The 19,300-nt window shown below is 34.5% G+C and overlaps 1 protein-coding gene across 1 annotated transcript in view; it reads right to left on the bottom strand.

The window, feature by feature from the left end:
* Window positions 1–13,614, bottom strand: part of LOC129916479 (RAC serine/threonine-protein kinase) — a 101,365-nt gene extending 87,751 nt beyond the window's left edge. Inside the window, exon 1 of the mRNA XM_055996469.1 lies at window positions 13,068–13,614. The gene's annotated coding sequence lies outside the window, so the exon portion shown is untranslated. The remainder of the gene's footprint in view (window positions 1–13,067) is intronic.
* Window positions 13,615–19,300: the final 5,686 nt, after the last annotated feature.

Below are 19,300 nucleotides of genomic sequence, written 5' to 3'. Positions count from 1 at the left end.
AGGTTTGTTGAAGTTGACTTCTGCAAGCAGAACATTTATACCCGGGAGAAATTAATCCTTGGCAGTAAAATTGTATATGTTTGCAGATTATTTTCTCAAATAATTTTGGTAAGCATGAAAGTTTCGAAATTCCTCGATAGTTTTCAACGTTATTCTTATTTCCACCGCTCAGGGAAAACACCAGTTGACATTAAATTACACGGTGCGACACTGAAAATACACCCGACAAATTATATAGTGTAGGCTGTTCGTATGGTCGAATAATGCATAAAAATATTTTTGTTATATTTTTGGAACTCTCCATTATTTTTTTTTTATTTACAAAAAACCGTTTTTACTGACTTTACGAAGTAATCTATCAATATCTCAGTCATTGTTTTAACAATTCTCAATGTGTTATATGTTTTTGGAAAGAGGGTTCTCAGACCTTTTTAATGATGTATAGAAGTCTATTGTTTAAACAATTTAATTAAGTGTATGTTTTTATCACATAAATCTTGAAAAAAAGATTTTTTCCTCAATTTTTTCAACTTTACTCATTTCTTATTGCACAATAAAACAAACAAAAAAATAAAGTTAGGTTATATTCTGAAAGAATATATGTTTAGCCACAAATTGGTGTATTATTTTTTTTTTTTGAATGTGACCAAAACTTCGGAATCTATGCTACTTTTTCGTAACTAAAAAAAAATTGGTAAATCATGATGTGTATTGCAAGGTGGACAATAGGGTGGTCGTTATTTTAAAATAATTAGAACTACCCGACCCTGATGAAAAGAGAATTAGCAAAATGAAAGACAGTTCGGTTAATATTTCTATAAAGTAAATTCAGTTTATTTAAAATGAGTTGTGTTCTCTTTCAGTAGTTTAAGACGACTGACTATTGTTTTACATTAGCACAAAGAAAACTAGAATGAAAGAAGTACGGATGAAGGGATGAATGTAGACTCACATTGGATATATTTATCTTTTATTTTCAACACCCTTCCTCAATGTGAATCTGCATACATTGCTATCAAAAAAGTTGATTAATTTAAATTCATTAGTTTCACAAAACGACAATGTTTTTGTTTTGATAAATTTTTCGTTAGCACATCTGCTATCATATTATCAGTTGAAACAAATTTTAACTCGATGTCACCGCTCTGGATAACCTCACGGACGAAGTGGTGTCTGATGTCAATATGTTTTGACCTGGCATGGTAGACTGGATTCTTTGCCAAATTTTGAGCACTGAGATTGTCTCCATGCATGATTGTCGGTGTACCAACTTCACCACACCCGATTTCGATGATAAGACGTCTCAGGAACAGGGCCTCTTTCGCAGCTGACGACAGATCCATGTACTCAGCCTCTGTACTACTGAAGGCAACACAATTCTGCTTCTCTGACTTCCAGGAGATCGGTCCGCCAGCCAAGAAAAACACGTACCCGGTGTATGATCTGGGATTACTTAAATCGCCACCCCAGTCAGCGTCCACGTAGCCTTCAAGTGCCTGACCACACGCACGATAATTTAGCTTCTTGTCAATCGTAGATGCAAGGTACCGCAATACATGCTTCACACCTGCCACATGTTCACTATGCGGGTTGTTGTTTTTTGCGCCAGTTTCACAACTGAATGATAAATATCAGGCCTCGACGTTAACGCTAGCCACATCAACTCGCCAATGATGGACTGATATGCCGTTGGATCTTCAGACGCACAACTCTTTTTATCGCAAGCCACTTGAAAGCCAGCATCTAATGGCGTCGGCACTGTTGCATGTCATGCTTCTGTAGCATGTCTTTGATATACAGCGTCTGATTCATCAACACATCGCCTATGTCACCATCTCGCTCAATTTGCATGCCTAAAAACGTCTGCAACGGACCCTTATCGACGCACTCGAACTTCGTTGCTATCATTGATTTGATTTGCATCAGATCCGTCTTTCTCTTGCACGCTATAAGCAAATCGTCTACATAAATTAGTATCAAACAAAGATTACCTTTTATGTCTTGCTTAAACAAGCATGGCTCGTTCTGGCACGGAGTAAACCCAATATCGCATAATGCAGCGCTCAGCTTAGAGTTCCACTCCCGTCCTGCTTGTTTGAGGCCGTATATCGCTTTGTTCAGCCTTAGTACCTTCTGCTTACACGTCTTGTCTTCGTACCCCTCTGGCTGCTTCATGTAGACTTCATCGTTTAACTCGCTGTTAAGATACGCTGTACAAACGTCCATTTGGTGTAGATATAGCTTCAGCTCAGCAGACAAAGCTAAAATCAAGCGACACACAGGCGAAAATGTTTCGGAATAATTTACGCCGAACTTCTGCGAACAACCTTTGGCTAACAAGCGTGACTTGTAGCGCTCAACGCTACCATTGCTGTCCCTCTTGATAGTGTATACCCACTAACAACCAATAGCCTGTTGGCCTTTGGGTAGATCCACCAGTGTCCACGTACCATTTGCCACCAACGCCTCATACTCTGTGTTCATAGCTGCCTGCCAATAAGAAGAATCCTTCCTGCTAGTCGCCTGCTTAAAAGACTGCGGCAGCGATAGCTCCTCAGCATGCATAGCATTTAAAGTATTCGCTCACCACACTGCTGTCACTGAACTCACCATCTTTCTTCTCGTCGTCATCACTGCATGGACTAAGCTTGATGACATCATTGCTTGATGAATTTTTTGACGAACTATCTGCTGGTATATTAAAAGTTATCTGGTCGTGCGTTGGTTCTGCTTCATACGGCTCGTCAAATAAAACGTCACGTTTTTCAACAACCTGTTGTTTTTCCTTATCGTACAGTCTGTAGGCTTTCGATACCAATGAGTATCCCACTAAACGATAGTCCTTACCTTTCGCTTGGAATTTACTGTGGCGTGTTTTTTCTAAGCCAACAGCCACTGATCTAAACGTACGCATATTATGCACATCGGGTTTCTTGCCACACCACGCTTCAAACGGTGTCATGCCAACCAAGGCTGTAGTTGGCGATCTGTTACGTATATAGCACGCTGTCTGTACTGCCTCAGCCCATAGAAACTCTGCCATATGTGAGTGCACGAGCAAGCTCCTCGCCATCTCAACCAGGGTGCGGTTTGCCCTCTCTGCTACGCCGCACAGTGTGCAATTTTGCCAATCTAGCAGTACTTAATTCTAATTCCAAGTAAACTTAATTTTTTTGATGCAAACCAGCTTAATTTTGTTTAGTATTGTATTTCTACAAGGGTTTTATTGATTTTCAAAATTATATATCTTACTATATGTCCAATATGTGGTATACGAGTACAAAATGTACCACAATGGGTGGGGAAGAGCCGACATCGAGCAAACGATTTTGGGAGTTGGTTCTTAAACTGTCTCTATTTCGAAAACGAAGCAAAATATCGAAAAATTTTATTTAATCTTTTTGTCTTATTTTGCCAACAAGAATCTAAAAAAGTCATTTTCAATTTGTAAAAATGTGATGTGCGATTTTTCAAAAGATCAAAAAATTGGTTTTTGGCCTATGTACCTGAACAAAAAAAAAAAATTTGTATGGGGTCAGCAGTCTAAAGCATGGAAAGTAAACGAATTCTAACACAGAATATACCAACGGAGATTTTAAACCCAATAACACGAAATATACAAGAGGATACATTTTTAAAACGCTTCACAAAGTTACAGAACACAATTAAAAAACATCACTTTTAAGGACTTCAAACAAACGACTTTTTTTTTTTTATTTGTAAGTGCACAAAAAAATTACTTACCCTGAGAAGTTCTAATATATTACCAAAAATAAATAAAATAAATTTAATTTACACAACTTATTTTCCACGTGACCACTCTGTTATCAACTTGACACAAGAAAAGCAATGAGCTTCAATTTTTTTTTCTCTTGAACCAAGCTGATGTTTGTGATTCTGTTGAACGGTAAATACAGTTGTTTTCTTGTTTTTTTTTTCAACACTCTATTGCCAGAGGTTTTACCTTTCATATGATACCAATTTTGTCGCATTTGAGAGACATTTATTTTTGATTAAAGTTCCGCTAGATTGGCAAAATTACACACTGTGCGCCGTTCTGCTGTGGGCTATATGGCACCGTTAGTTGACGTTGTATGACATTCTGCTTCAGGAAATCGTCGAAACGCTTGTTGAAATACTCGCCACCGTTGTCGCTGCGAATAGCTTTGATCTTACGACCAGTCTGACGCTCTGTCATATTCTTAAACCCCACAAATTTTTCAAATACCTCGTCTTTGGACTTTAAAAAATATGTAAATATGCGCCGAGACATATCATCGTTGAACGTTAAAAAATACGTAGAGCCACCAAGTGATCGCTTCTCAAACGGCCCACATACATCTGTATGTACAAGCTCCAGCTGATGTTCTGCTCTATTCTTCGATGCTACTGGAAAAGGTTGTGTGTGGATTTTTTCATACACGTTCTACATTGAACCTTATCGGAAAAATCTACATTTTCAATACCGAGTACCAATGCATTCTTTGCAATATTCATTAAACTGGCATAATTTAAATGCCCAAACCTGTTGTGCCACAATTCTGCACTACGCCCGCCGCCGCCCCGCAGCCGCTGCGAAACACACATTGTTGTTACTTTTGAAAATAAACAACTTATTCATTTTCTGTGCTTTAAATATCTGCGCACCTTGCTGGCTTACCACCGCACACTTGTTATTGAAAAGCACTGTGCAACCACGTTCTACGGCTCGACTGACTGAAACGAAATTGCTTTTCATCCCAGGAATATACAAAACGCTCTCTAATTTCAACTCGCCCAAATCAGTTTGAAGTATGACGTCACCTCTACCTACTGCACCTATGACATTGTTATCAGCTAACACAACGTCTTCTTCTTGTTCAACATAATTCGAAAAAAGACTTCGCTCACAGCACATATGCATTGTCGCCCCGCTATCCAGACACCAACACGAAGAGTCAAGTTCATAAACATCTGTTGCTGCCAGAACAGTAAACGAGCGGTTTTCTTGCTGTGCTTTTGATGCTTCTTCTTTACCTTTACTTTTGCACTGATTTTTATAGTGCCTTTTGCCCGCACTTGTAACACTCAATGTCTTTTTTACCTTCTCTCCTCTTGCGATTTGGTTTTGCATGCGCATGTGCATGAAATGCTTGCTGTTCACTGCAATGTAGCGGTTTGACTTCATTACTTCTACGCTCCCCCTCCTCTAACAATTTAATCTTTAATATTTCTAGAGACGGTAAATCGTCACGAGTTTCCGTGGCGATGACGAAATTCTCATATTGCTTAGGTAAACTCGATAGTAGTATTATCACTGCCAGCTCCTCGTCTAGCTTAATATCTACCTCAGAAAGCTTGTCAACTGTTGAGCAAAACGTATTGATATAATTGCACATTACATCACCTTCAGCCATCCGCAAACCAAGCAACTTTTTATAGAGAGACACTTTTCTTACCGGACCACTTGGCTGATGTACATCTTTGAGCTTTTGCCAAGCACTCCCTGCAGTCTGGCAGTTCTTGAGATAACACAACTGTGATGGCTTCACACTCAATGTAATCATTGCCAAGGCCTTTTGGTCGAGTGCATCCCAGCTCGCTGGCTCATTTTCTGGTCCCTGTCCATCTATCACCTTCCACACCTCTGCATGCACCAACACGCTGCGCATTTGGATGCTCCAGGAATCATAGTTTCCTTCATCCAACTTCTCGATCGCATACATGGAACTCATGGTGGTTGCGTGGAATACCTAGTGAATCACTTTATATAATTTACCGAAAATTACTCTATTCTTTTTTGTTAACCATGTAACTGTTGGGACTGGGCCCATAACCTGATGAAAAGAGAATTAGCAAAATGAAAGACAGTTCGGTTAATATTTCTATAAAGTAAATTCAGTTTATTTAAAATGAGTTGTGTTCTCTTTCAGTAGTTTAAGACGACTGACTATTGTTTTACATTATAGTGAGTAGACTCACATTGGATATATTTATCTTTTATTTTCAACAGACCCAGCCCTCGAAATTCGAGTGCCAATTTCTTTATTTTTTTTTTATTTGCAACAATTTTGAACACAATTATACCAAAATAGTTTCTTTATATTTTGTAGTATTTATTGTTGTTTTCTTGCGATTAACTACACTTTTTGAAGACAAAATACATAAGTATAAGTATGTAATATACCTACTTTTTGATATATTTTAAACCTGATTTAGATCTTGTTGAACTACATTTTAACTACGCTCAACTACTTAGAAAAAGTATCGAAAAAGAAAATGCAAAGTGTAATCGACTTAAGGGCATTGTGTTTGCACCTTGCATTTTGCAATTCAATTCAACCTGTTTCATGTTCCATTCGTTCAAATTCCATCATTCAATCATTCAACCAATTTCACTCAAATCAAGGGGCACGGTAGTGCCCAGCCAAGTTCTCTAGCAACTTTGGCACTACACCCTTATTTACAGGAAACAACTCAGGCCATTTTCGACCCCCCTCTAACTTCCACACCAAAGATGCTAGAAATTTCAAACTCGCTACATTTGTTGAGCTGGTCAAAACCAAACTCCTCACAAAATTTCAGCCTCTTACGATGAGTAGTTTCTGAGATATAGGGCTTCAAAAATCGCAAAAACCGTAACTGACTGACTGACTCACTCACTCACTCACTCACTGACAGATCATCAAAATTATGGAGAACTTCCCGTTAACGTAGAAGCTTGAAATTTTACACGGTGATAGGACTTGTGGTGTATACAAAGGGAAAAATCGAAAATTTGAGATTTTCAATTCAGGGGGCGTGGCATCCGCCCATTTCCGCTGAATTTTCATTAAATATTATAGAGCACTTCTGATTATCGTAGAATCCTGAAATTTGGTAGAATGGTAGAGCTGGTAGTTTATACAAAGAAAAAAATTTAAAATTTGAGAATTTTAGCCAGGGGGGCGTGGCAACCGCCCATTTCCGCTGAATTTACATAATTTATTTTACAACTCTTCTGATTATCGTAGAATCTTGAAATTTGGTAGAATGGTAGAGCAGGTAGTAAATACATAGAAAAAAAATTAAAGTAAGAGAATTTTAGCCAGGGGCGTGGCAACCGCCCATTTTCACTGAATTTTCATCAAATATAGAGATTTTCAATTCTACAGCCATACCTTGCAAAAAGAAGTGAAATCACAACAAAAACATTACTGTTAAAAAAGAGCCAAGTTCTCCTATGTTGAAATTATGCTGGCACAAAAAGTACTGAGATGTAAAAGTGTACCAAGTTCTAAAGTTTGGGTTCAAATTCGTATCAATAAAATTTTGATTGTTTACTTGGCAATTTTTGAAATAACTTTAAAAATCGATAATTAAGAAAAATTGTCAAGAGAACAATCAAAATTTTATTGATACGAATTTGAACCCAAACTTTAGAACTTGGTACACTTTTAGGAAGAAAAAAAAAACACATTTTCTCGACTGTTGTTTGTTTATTTCTTTCTGAATAAAAGTCTCGATTTTTGTTTGTTATTTTTCTCTGAAAAGCCCTGTTTCGTTGCATTTAAATTGTAATATCTTTCGTTCTAATTTCAACTTTGGAAATTTTTATACATTTTTGAAAACTGCAATAACACGGCAAGTTTTTAAAATAATAAACCAGTATCACACCATACAAATTTTTTACGGGATGCTGCTCTGAAATAAAAGTAAGAAATTGAGTTTTTATAAAACATGAAACTGTTAATTAATTTGCAGCAAAATGGCGTATGAAATCAAAAATATTTTGATTAATTAATTATTTCCAATTATTAGGCAATGTTTTAGTGGAAGAATTGTAAAAAACAAAAATCAATTATGACCGGAGGAAGCAAAATACTGATGCAAAGTCGAGATTTTTCGAAATTTCACAAAAACTGCATTAAATTGAAAACCGTAAGGATTTGGGATGAACAAGTTACCAAATTCTGAGAGCCCTTAAGTTGGCCTATCAGCATATTTCGTTTGATCCATTACTTTTGGGACACCCTGTATAATAATTTTATCAACAATAGAGGCACAGAGTAAAATTGACTGAAAAAAAAAACAAAAAGGGCACCCATTGGGTGAACCTGCTATGTTTTTTTTATAGAAAAAAATTAAATGCAGTTGTAAAATACCTATTTGTTTTTTTTATGACGTTTAAGCTTCACGAGTCGTTTCGTTGTTAGTTCAATAATTTTATTAAAATAAACTCACGCTTTTTGCTAATTTTACTTTGTAAAATAAATTAACTTAAAATAAAATGTGAGTATTAATTCTGTTGCGTTTTTGTTTTAATATTAAAAGAAGTTTTAACAATTTTAAGTGTTTTCAGCCGATTGAAAATACAAGTTTTCTCAAAGCAACTCCAAATCTTTTGCCCGGAAACCCGCATTTTAAAGACTGCTTTAAAAAAGTGCAATCACTTAAAGTCGTTAATGACATGGCAGAAAGAGGAGTCAAATTAATAACCAATTTTAATAACCTTTTAACTAAAGACGAGGAACAACAACAATATGTACTTCAAGTAGTCAGTGAGTGCCGAAAATTGTATCCTGATGCTTCCAAAACTACTTTAAGTAAATCTCTTGACACATTTCTTTTAGTAATTACTTCATTAGTTATGTATTAGAAATGTAATGGGGACTTTTCACGAGTCGATTTTTGCCGTGTGGCGAAGCTTTTCGACTCGTGTGAACGTAATTCGCAAGCGACTAAAGTGACAATCCCTATAGAAAAATCCTAGTCGAACGACATATCGTGCGGCTAAAATCGACTCGTGAAAATAGGCATAAGACTATATTAAGTATTTTTTTTTTTTTTTTATAAATCTGTTAAATGTTTCGTTTTTTTGTTAAAACAGTTAAAAAAAAGTTTCATTTTAAATCGAGTTTGCCCTTCAGCTCTTTTTGAAGCAAGTACTGAAAATTTAAATTGATGACAATATTTTGTTTTTTAGTAAAACTTAACAAATTTAGCATCTGAGTTATGTGTAACAACACTACCTTTAATTTAATATATAAAAATAACCCCCTCTGTTTGGAAGCTAGAGCTAATTTTCTGCAAAAAACAGTGAAGGCGGAACTAAAATTAAAATTTTTGAAATATTAATTTTTAAAGAAATGGCACTAGTTTGAAAAAATTATTTCATTCCAAAAAAAAAATTCGTTGAAAAAAAGACCATAAAATCGTTAAATTTTAATTCCTAAAAGTGTACCAAGTTCTAAAGTTTGGGTTCAAATTCGTATCAATAAAATTTTGATTGTTCTCTTGACAATTTTTCTTAATTATCGATTTTTAAAGTTATTTCAAAAATTGCCAAGTAAACAATCAAAATTTTATTGATACGAATTTGAACCCAAACTTTAGAACTTGGTACACTTTTACATCTCAGTACTTTTTGTGTCAGCATAATTTCAACATAGGTGAACTTGGCTCTTTTTTTAACAGTAATGTTTTTGTTGTGATTGTAGTTTTCAAAAAAGTATAAAAGTTTCCAAAGTTGCAGTTAGATCGCAAAATATTACAATTTGACTTCAACAAAACAGGGTTTTTCAGAAACTACAAACAAGAATAGAGACTTTTGTTCAAAGAAAAATAAACAAATAACAGTTCGAGAAAATGTGTTTGTTTTTGGTTGTTTTTTGTTCTGATAAACAATGTTTTGTTGAACTCAAATTGTAATATTTTGCGATCTAACTGCAACTTTGGAAACTTTTCACAAGAATTGCATTAAATCGAAAACCGTAAGGATTTGGGATAAACAATTTACCAAATTCTGAGAGCCCTTAAGATCCCCTATCAGCAAACTTCGTTTGATCCATTACTTTTGGGACACCCTGTATACAATACGGATATTCGGATCTTCTCGGACAGCCAAGCAGCTATTAAATCTCTTGCCTCCGTCACTACAAATTCAACCACGGTTCTCGACTGCCAAAAATCTCTAAGGGAGATGTCTGAGCAGTTTAACATTCACCTCGTATGGGTGCCGGGACATACAGACATTGAAGGTAGAACTCAAAGAACAATTGTTAATGGAAAAACTTCAGACACTGTGTCCGTTAACATAGGGATACCACAGGGGACCCTACTAGGTGTGCTATTGTTTTTAATATATATACATAGATGATATGGAAAAAGTGCTGAAACAATCGTGGCTCAAACTATTCGCTGATGATGGCCTGCTATGTATCTCGGGAAGTGATCTGACAACTTGTGTTTCCAACCTTAATGAAGATCTTTGTGCAATTAATGATTGGTTGAAAATGAATCGTCTTTTGTTAAATATGGAAAAATCTAAATGTATGCTCTTCAATGTACCAATAATACCGTCTCATATTTCTATATGTGTTGAAAACCGTCCCCTTGAAATTGTACCCCATATAAAATATCTCGGTGTTATAATAGACAATAAACTTTCATGGAATGAACACGTAAACTAAATTTGTAATAAAGTGTCGAAAAAACTAGGTGTATTGCGCAAAATGTAGAAATAGCCTCACAATGATCAATGCAATAAAAGTATATAATGTGATAATTAAACCCCATTTTGAGTATTGCCCTACAATACTATATTTTTGTAATATGTCTCAAAAAAGCCGATTGCAAATATTACAGAATAAAGCAATGCATATCTTGTTAAGGCGCGATCACTATGCTAGCATAAGAACAATGCATGAAGCATTAAACTGGCTCAATATAAACCAGCGGTTATACATGCTCACAATGACATTCATTTTTAAAATAAAAAACAATATGTGTCCAGAGTATCTGACAAGCCAGGCAGCAATGAACGCAAATCCTGTTTATAATCTGCGAAGTAACGAAGACCTGATGATTCAGCGAATGAGAACATCAAGAGCGCAACGATCCATGTTCTATAATGGTTACCAAGCATTCAATGCCCTGCCGAATGAAATAAAAACTTCAATCAACATAAACGAATTCAAAAGACTTATATTATCCTATATTCGAGAGTGTGTTATATAAAATTCTTTTATCACTTAATTATTTTAAACTGTATTGTGTATTAATTTATGTGTTATTTTAATCTTGAAATGTATTAATTATTAATATGTTAACAATGTTTAATTATGTAAATGAAATGGCATAATCAGAGCCAAATAAAGTATTACATTACATTACATTACTTTCAAGTAGCTTTCTGTTAAACAAAGAATTGTTGGAATACCTTAATATTTATATTTAAAGTAAAAAATAACTTAATGCCAAATTATTTGCAAAGGAGACTTGTTATACGAAGTGAAATACGATCATATAGCCTAAGAAATAATAGCAACTTACACTTACCATTTTTCAGAAATTGTAGAACGCAAAACATGTTATTTTATAGGGGTTTAAAATGTTTTAATAATCTTCCTGATAATTTAAAATTAGATTAACATTTGTTAAGATTCAAGCGCGCTGTATCAAACATTTTGTTGAAAATAACTAATACACTATGTATGTTTAAGTTTTAAATAAAAAGAATGCTTAGTAAATTATACGAAACTAAACTAAAGTACCTATATCGTGATTGGTGGTCATAGTTTGAACTGAACCAGTTTACTCTATATCTCATCCAGAGAATATAGCGGATACAGTATGAAGATACTTCTCCTACTATGGAGCGAGGCCATTAATATTGGATAATAATCATTTTTATCAAAAAAACAAAACCGACTTCCATGGATCAAAAACTATGTTTTATGGTTTTTCTCATATTTTATATAGCCAGAACTCAACGAAATTGAAATGGGACCAGACCACAGGCACCAGCGTTCCAATACAAAGAGAATTATCAAAATTGGTTCACTCAGTCCAAAGTTATGAGGTAACAAACAAAAAAACAAAGCCGAATTGAATACCTCCTCCTTTTTGGAAGTCGGTAAGAACTAAAATAAAAATGCATTCGTACATTTTTCTGCTATACGCCGATTTCAAAATGCAAATTAAATGGGATAGTAACCTAAAACACTCAAACAGAGCACTCACACAATAGTTTCAAAATATTAAGTTTGGAGTCCATGGAGTGGCCTGGTCAGTCCCCGACCTAAATCTTTTCTATATTTTTTAAGCGGATATAAAAGAAGAAGTTTCTCTTGAAACCCTAAAATAACAGAAAAGTTATGAACCGTAGTTGAGCAGACTTGCCGATTTATAAATTTCTTTAAATTCAATCTTGTTGAATTTAAATAAATTCAAACTGCTTTCTAGAGGTCTGTTTAACTTTATAAATCCAGATGTAAAATTAATTTTCAAGTATTTTGAACAAAATTTATTGAACATAGTAATTTATTTCGAGTGAGTAATGAGAACAAAAAATCAAAAAATGCTCGAATGGTTTCAAAGAAATTTTTGACAAAATACGAGTATGGCCAAGATAAGTTTAAATCTTGGTCCAAACGTTCCTGGCTCAATTTTCTCGAAATACCTACTCCATTAATTTGCGTCTTTCTTTTGAACATTGATAGATACTGGCTAAATATAATGGTGAAAATGTAGCTGTAGCTTGTAATATTGTCAAAATCTTTGAAAACCCTACAAAAGTAGGCTGCAGCTGAGGTAAAGGTTGATAATTCTTTAACTTGCGCTACAAGCTACCGCTACAGCTACACCATTGTTTTCAGGGGTTAATGCTATTCTTGGAGCTGCGGCTGCTGTCAAAAAATAAATTAATTAATTAATGTTGTTGTTTGGCATAACAATACATGCAGTAGGAGCTTACATGAATACTACAAAAACCATAATATTATGCTGCCGATTAGAGTAGACCTTAAATGGAACTGTGGACAGCATTTTGACGAAGTCTAGTGTCTTTCCTCTTTGATCTAGATTTTCGGAATACCATTATATTTTCTGAATGTTTATGTTTGGAAAATCATAATGCGATAAGTTCTACCAAAAACATATTTATTGTTTCGGATATTATGTTATATCTTAATTAATAGAAAATTGATATTTTCATATGTTAATTTTGTTGCATAATTAAATTGAGGCACAAGCTGCCTGTGTATATATATTTTGAAGCATTTTTAATAACTTGCAAATTCTAGTTTTCATTTTGTTCCACATTTTACCTTTCGTCCTATCCTCTTTGTCCGGGCTGTGACAGGCCGACGGCTGTTATGTTGTCTTTTTTGATCGTTGGCAGCTCACCACCCTCCTTTGTTTTTTTTTTTTTAATGAAATTTTGAAAATGAAATTGTAAAAATAAAAACTATACACAGCATACATTCACAATCACTTCATATATTTTTTTTTGTTCACTTTAAAACCATATGAAATTTACTTTCTTCCATTTTTGCAAAACGGTCAAATTTCCATTAGAGAAACCATAATTTTTCTATGAAAATTTAGTATTTCACGATATATCGCATTTAGTATTTCACGAAATATATTTAGATAAACAGTAGGTTAATTAATTTTATATTAACAGTCCGTCTTTGAAGTTATTTTTCGTACGAATGTATCCAATTGTTTTAAAACGAGTTTTAAAAACGCGTAAAGCAACAAAGATGAAAATACATGTTTTTTAGAAAATACTATATACTGAAATAGATTTTTTTTAAGAATTTATAATGCAAAAATAAATCTTGAATAGCAGACGAATGTATCCGCCATTTTTTAATGAGTGATGTGGTGAATTTTCATTTTATACATCTCTTTCTTTGCTGTTGCTAGTAATGTTGGTAGAACTGAGTATATAGGGAAATTTCTGGATCTGCCACGGCTGCCACCTGAAAATAAAATTTGTGACCAACATTTCCTTCAAGCAAACGAGTCCGAATCCGAATCGGCTACGAAGTCAGTCCAAACTCGGCCTCGAAACGGTCTCCATTACAGGCCGCCTCCACAGGAGATATTATTTTTCTCTAATTCGGAATTTCGCTCATCTGTCAGTACCAAAAGAACACAAGAAAATAGAAAAAAATATCTCCTAAACTGGGTGAAGATCAAAACAAACCAAATTTTTCAAGGACGCGCGCAATTTTTAAGAACTGTTGTTTGTAAAAAAAAACTCATACAAATCGATTTCAAGTGTTTTTTTGGTAGTAACGTTCTACTATAACTTAATTTAGTGTCTAAAAATCGATAAAATTACGGAATTTAAAATATATTTCTATGTTGTATTTTTTGCTTTTTTGTTTTGTTGGTTTGTTTTTGCTGGTTTGTTTTGATTTTCGCCGAGTTTAAAACGTCAAAATGGTAACTGTAAATAGAAAGAGAAGACAAGGACAAATGTTCGAACTTCCCTATAGCCTTTAGGCACAGTCCCTTCAAGCAAGAAAACGGAGTCCAGAAAAGACAGTCCGACCTCTGACCGAGAAAAGCGGGGTTGCACTCACACACTTGCAACTTTTTGTGTATGAACACAAAGTCTAAGAGAATCGTGGTGAAAACTGAGAAAAGGAAAAAAAAGTAGACATAGCCAACAAGAGCAAAAGCGTCATTTTGTTATTTTTTGTTGAAGTGTTTAGTCGCGTCGTGTCTCGTGTCGTTGTTAATAAAATATAAGTATAATTATAAACAATTATATCAAACTATTAACAATATAGAAACAAAAAAAGGTATGTTGTATATATCGCTCAAAGTGTTTGGATTAAAGTGATGTGTTTCTGTTTGTGTTGTAGATGTAATCTCTAATGATGAAGAAAAAGGCAGAAGGTGAAACATGCGATTGGGCATCTAAAGAAACACCAACAACAGCAGCAACAAAAAATAAAATAAAATGAAAAAAATGTATTGTATTTTATATTGTATATATTGTGAAAATTTCGTTTGCCAAAATTAAATAAAAAAAAACAGTTTCAGTGAAAAAAAAAATAAATCTTGTTCTTTTTTGGTCGCAAATGCGAAACGTCATCCCTTTTTTGTTCCTCTTTCTAGTAGGTTTTCGCTGCTCCGACTCGGGTCCGACTTCGGCTCCGTTTTCTCGGAATGGAGATTTTCACCACACCAATACATATGCAATCGACTTCGCGGTGATTATAATTTCCATACTAATTTGAGCCGCCTTCGGACCAGTTTCTGATCCGTATTCGGACTCAGCTCCGCCGCAGGCGGAGCGGATCCGGACCGAGGTCGGACTTTTTTGCTTGAAGGGTACACTGTTGCCAGTGTTGCCATTAAAATATTTTGAAAAATCTGCAAAAACGATGAAAAAAAATCTGCAATGAAGAAAATTGCGAACAAGTCAGGTGTCAGCTAAAATTAATTTCGAGAATAATTTTTCTCGCTGAAATTGTTAAATTTGTATCAATAGCCGTTTTTTATTATCACTTGATCCATATAGATCATTGATTAAAATGTATTACAACAACTACATGAGATCTTGCAAGATCACGATTCGTGATCCTGATGAAAAGCAAGATCACGATTCGTGATCCTGATGAAAAGCAAGATCTCATGTAGTTGTTGTAATACATTTTAATTAATGATCTATATGGATCAAGTGATAATAAAAAACGGCTAATAGCTTATTCCCTGGAACCCTGGAATTGTTTATAAATACCTAATTATATCGTTAGGCTTTTTCCTCTATAAAATCAAAATCGTACTGAGTTTTGTTACAATTTGAATTTAGAAAATGAAATCAAGAAGGAAAAATATAGAACGTTATGAACAAATTCCAGCTGATTTGAAAACTAAAGTTAATACCATTTTACTGGATTTTTTTGAAATGAAATCTATTTTTGTTATTGAAACGTTAAGTTTCAGTTGCAGATAAAATCTGCACCTCAGATTTATGGTTCTCAAAAGTCTGGGAATGTGTTGAAAATCTGCAAAATGCAGATATCTGCACTATCTACTATTGGCAACACTGACTGTGGCTTTTAGGTACCCACCGAGCTAAAACGCGGTTTTCGCAAAAAAAATCGAAAACCACCACCAAAACTCAGGTTTTACCATACATTTTTGCCCCAGCAGATTTGTAAAACACAAGTTTTATATAAAACCACTCAAAACCTGAAAAGTGAAACCATAAACAAAAAATACCAAGACTGGAAAATCGGCGGTCAACTGACGTTTGCCTACAAGCCATAAACAAAAAATACCAAGACTGGAAACTTTCGTACGTCTTTCCCCCCAAAACCCTTTTGTGTACAGTGCTGTCTGTGAATATATGTGAAAGCCACCACTTTGGTTAATGACGTTAACACGCACACATTTATAGATTCACGACATTCACCACACATCGGACACGAACACAACGATAAGTTCACGACATTCACCACACCTCGCAGCTTGTAGGCAAACGTCAGTTGACCGCCGAGTTTCCAGTCTTGGTATTTTTTGTTTATGCTACAAGCTGCAAGGTGTGGTGAATGTCGTGAACCTATCGTTGTGATCGTGTCCGATGTGTGGTGATTTCGTGAATCTATAAATGTGTGCGTGTTAACGTCATTTACCAACGTGGTGGCTTTCACATATATTCACAGACAGCACTGTACACAAAAGGGTTTTGGGGGGAAAGACGTACGAAAGTTTCCAGTCTTGGTATTTTTTGTTTATGAGATATGAGTTAAACAACCAGAAATGCAATAATTTTACCATCGATACAAGGTTCCCAATTTTCAGTGGTGGGGAGCGCTGTCATAATCCGTGCCGAAAAAATGGAAGGCTGGTGGATAATCCGACTAACAATTTTGCTTCTGTAAAGCTTTATACATGCTTCTTTTGCTTCTATAAAGCTTTATAGAAGCAAAATTGTTAGTTGGGAAGCCAGTCGAGAACGAGCTCTTGATGCCTTGGCAGGGTCTGTCATAATTTTTGCCTTGCCCCGGTAATCGGCTCTGCCTTCAATTTAAAAAATCAAATTAAAAATGGACAAAAATGACAATGCACACGGAGAAAAAATAAGGTGTGAATCACCTTATTTCTGGTACATTTAACTTTAATGTAAAGTTAAAATAGGGATGACTCCCCAATAAAATGAAATTTACCTTACTTTTCTAGTAAATTTATAGCTTATGATTAACTTTACAGTAAAGCCTTTTTTGTATGCATTCCTAATAGAAATTACTAGAAAGTTAGGTACATATTTTACCATTGGTTTTTAAAGTAAATTGAACTTCTCTATGGAAGGTATATAATTTAATTACAGATTGGATCAAATAAAGTCAATTTCATTTTTATTGATGACATTTTTTCTAAATTGTATACATCTATCTTACAAAAATTAATTAAAATAAAAAAAGGTTTGTAATTATTGAAAAACATTTGGGTAACATACTTAGGCCGTGTGCGAATTGCGTTAAAATGTTGGTTCAAATATGACGTTTGGTTAAAATTTGACACTAGCATGGTGAATAAAATGGGTTAAAATTTACGCAGCTGCGGAGCAGGGTAAAATTTGACACTAGTGGTTAAATTTGACGTTTCTCAAGATAGAAAGATCAAGATAGATTTGAAATTATTTTTGTTATAATGCGTTGATATTTTAAGAAATGTTAAAAGTATTAATACAAAGTACTTCCTCAAATTAATATTCATCTTGAAAAATTGAAAATCTACTAATTGTTTGTTTGTTTTTTATTTTTTATATTTTTATTTTGTTTGCAGCTGGTGAACTACGAATTAGTGTTAGAAGACTGAATTAATAAATTTCTTTTTGATCATAATGAAGTGGGAATTTATCGATAAAATAAAACAAAAAAGTATATGAAATTAAGAATTTCTTACATTTTTATACTAGAATATTTAACTTGATATATTTTCAACTGGGTTTTGTTAAAAAAAATAGTTAATTGAATATAAGAAAAACCATTTTTGAGGGTAATTTTGTTTTATCTTGAGGGAATTTTATTCAAAGTAGTACCAAGAAAAAAGTCCCATTTAATACATTTTAACCCAATTCGCACAGCAAAAAAATAAATTTGATCCCTTTTTTAACCAAACGTCAAATTTTAATCGTGGTAGAAATTTTAACCAACATTTTAACGCAATTCGCACACGGCCTTAATCCTCAAAGCCATTTAGGAGTAAGTACGTATGACCCTGTTATGTTTTTCAATAAATTACAAAAATCACCTTTTTTTATTTTATTTTAATTAATTTTTGTAAGATAAATGCATACAATTTTATCTAGGCAAATATCATCAATAAAAATGAAATTGACTTTATTTGATCCAATTGTTTGCGAATTCTTTATGAATTAATGTAATTATCCCGCACTCGCCACCTAAAAGCTTTGGCAAAAAATAAAAATCCAACACAAATGGAGAACAAATGGCGCACTTTTCAATGACAGCTTTAAGAGTTTTTTCGAGGGCACTGATCTCTATTGGGGAAAATTCCTAGAATTCAGTATTATTATTACTTTAGTGTAAGGTAAAACTTGTTCATAGAATAGTTAAATTTGTAAAATATGTTTTACTAGAATCTTAAAGTGAAAAGATTCATGCACTTTTTTGATTGAAGGTATATTTGACTCTCCGTAAAGAAAATATTGCTACTCGTAAGGTATATACTACTATAATTTGTTCACCATAATTTTCTTGTAAAAATTTCTTTACGGATCCAAGAAATGTTCAATACTTAAGGTAAATTTTACTTAAAATCTAGGGCTTTTTACTTTAATTACCTTACTAGTCATATGGAGTATGAAATACAAGATTCATTTTTCTCCGTGTGGGTAGTCATTAAGACTGAAGAGCCGCAGAAGAACAGCGCGTCTTACCTTCTGAGGATCTGCGAGGTCAGTCATGGTGCTCTCGAAAAAGCCGATTTCAAGCTATTAGGAATGACAAGTATTAGGAATGACAAGATAAAGATTTGCAGAGTCAGGAAACGGACCCTAACCTAGTTGAGGATACTGTCGAGGATGACGATGTCCCCAAAGAGACAGGGTTCTCCGGCAAGGAGCTGGTAACTGACTGTGTAGAATCTATTCCAAATTAAAAACATGCTGCGCGTCATTCAGGTTAATCTGAAGCACTCTAAATGTGCTTCAGATAACCGGAGAGTTTTCCTGAGGGAGGAAAACTTTGATGTGGGCATTATTCAAGAGCCCTGGGTTATTGGCCTCCGAGTGAGGGGCCTCCAAGAGAGCCAATACGACCTTTTTTACAAGCCCATCAGTTCGAACCAAGGTAAGCCAAGAACTTGTAATTTAGCTAAAAAACACTTAAAAGCTTTTTTGTGTCCTAATCTTAGCACCTCTGATTTGACCGTTGTCAAATTGGAGGGTTCAAATACTGAGGGATTACTCTTGGCCTCTGCGTACATGGCACACGACCAGCAGTCACCGCCGGAGGAAGTACGTAGGCTGACAACTCAAGCAAGTACCATGAAGACAAGCCTACTCATC

The sequence above is a fragment of the Episyrphus balteatus genome, chromosome 3 (genome assembly GCF_945859705.1).
Source record: "Episyrphus balteatus chromosome 3, idEpiBalt1.1, whole genome shotgun sequence".
In the NCBI taxonomy this organism is placed as follows: Eukaryota; Metazoa; Arthropoda; class Insecta; order Diptera; family Syrphidae; genus Episyrphus; species Episyrphus balteatus.
The sequence above is the reverse complement of the archived record's forward strand: the minus strand, read 5'-3'. Positions and strand labels throughout refer to the sequence as shown.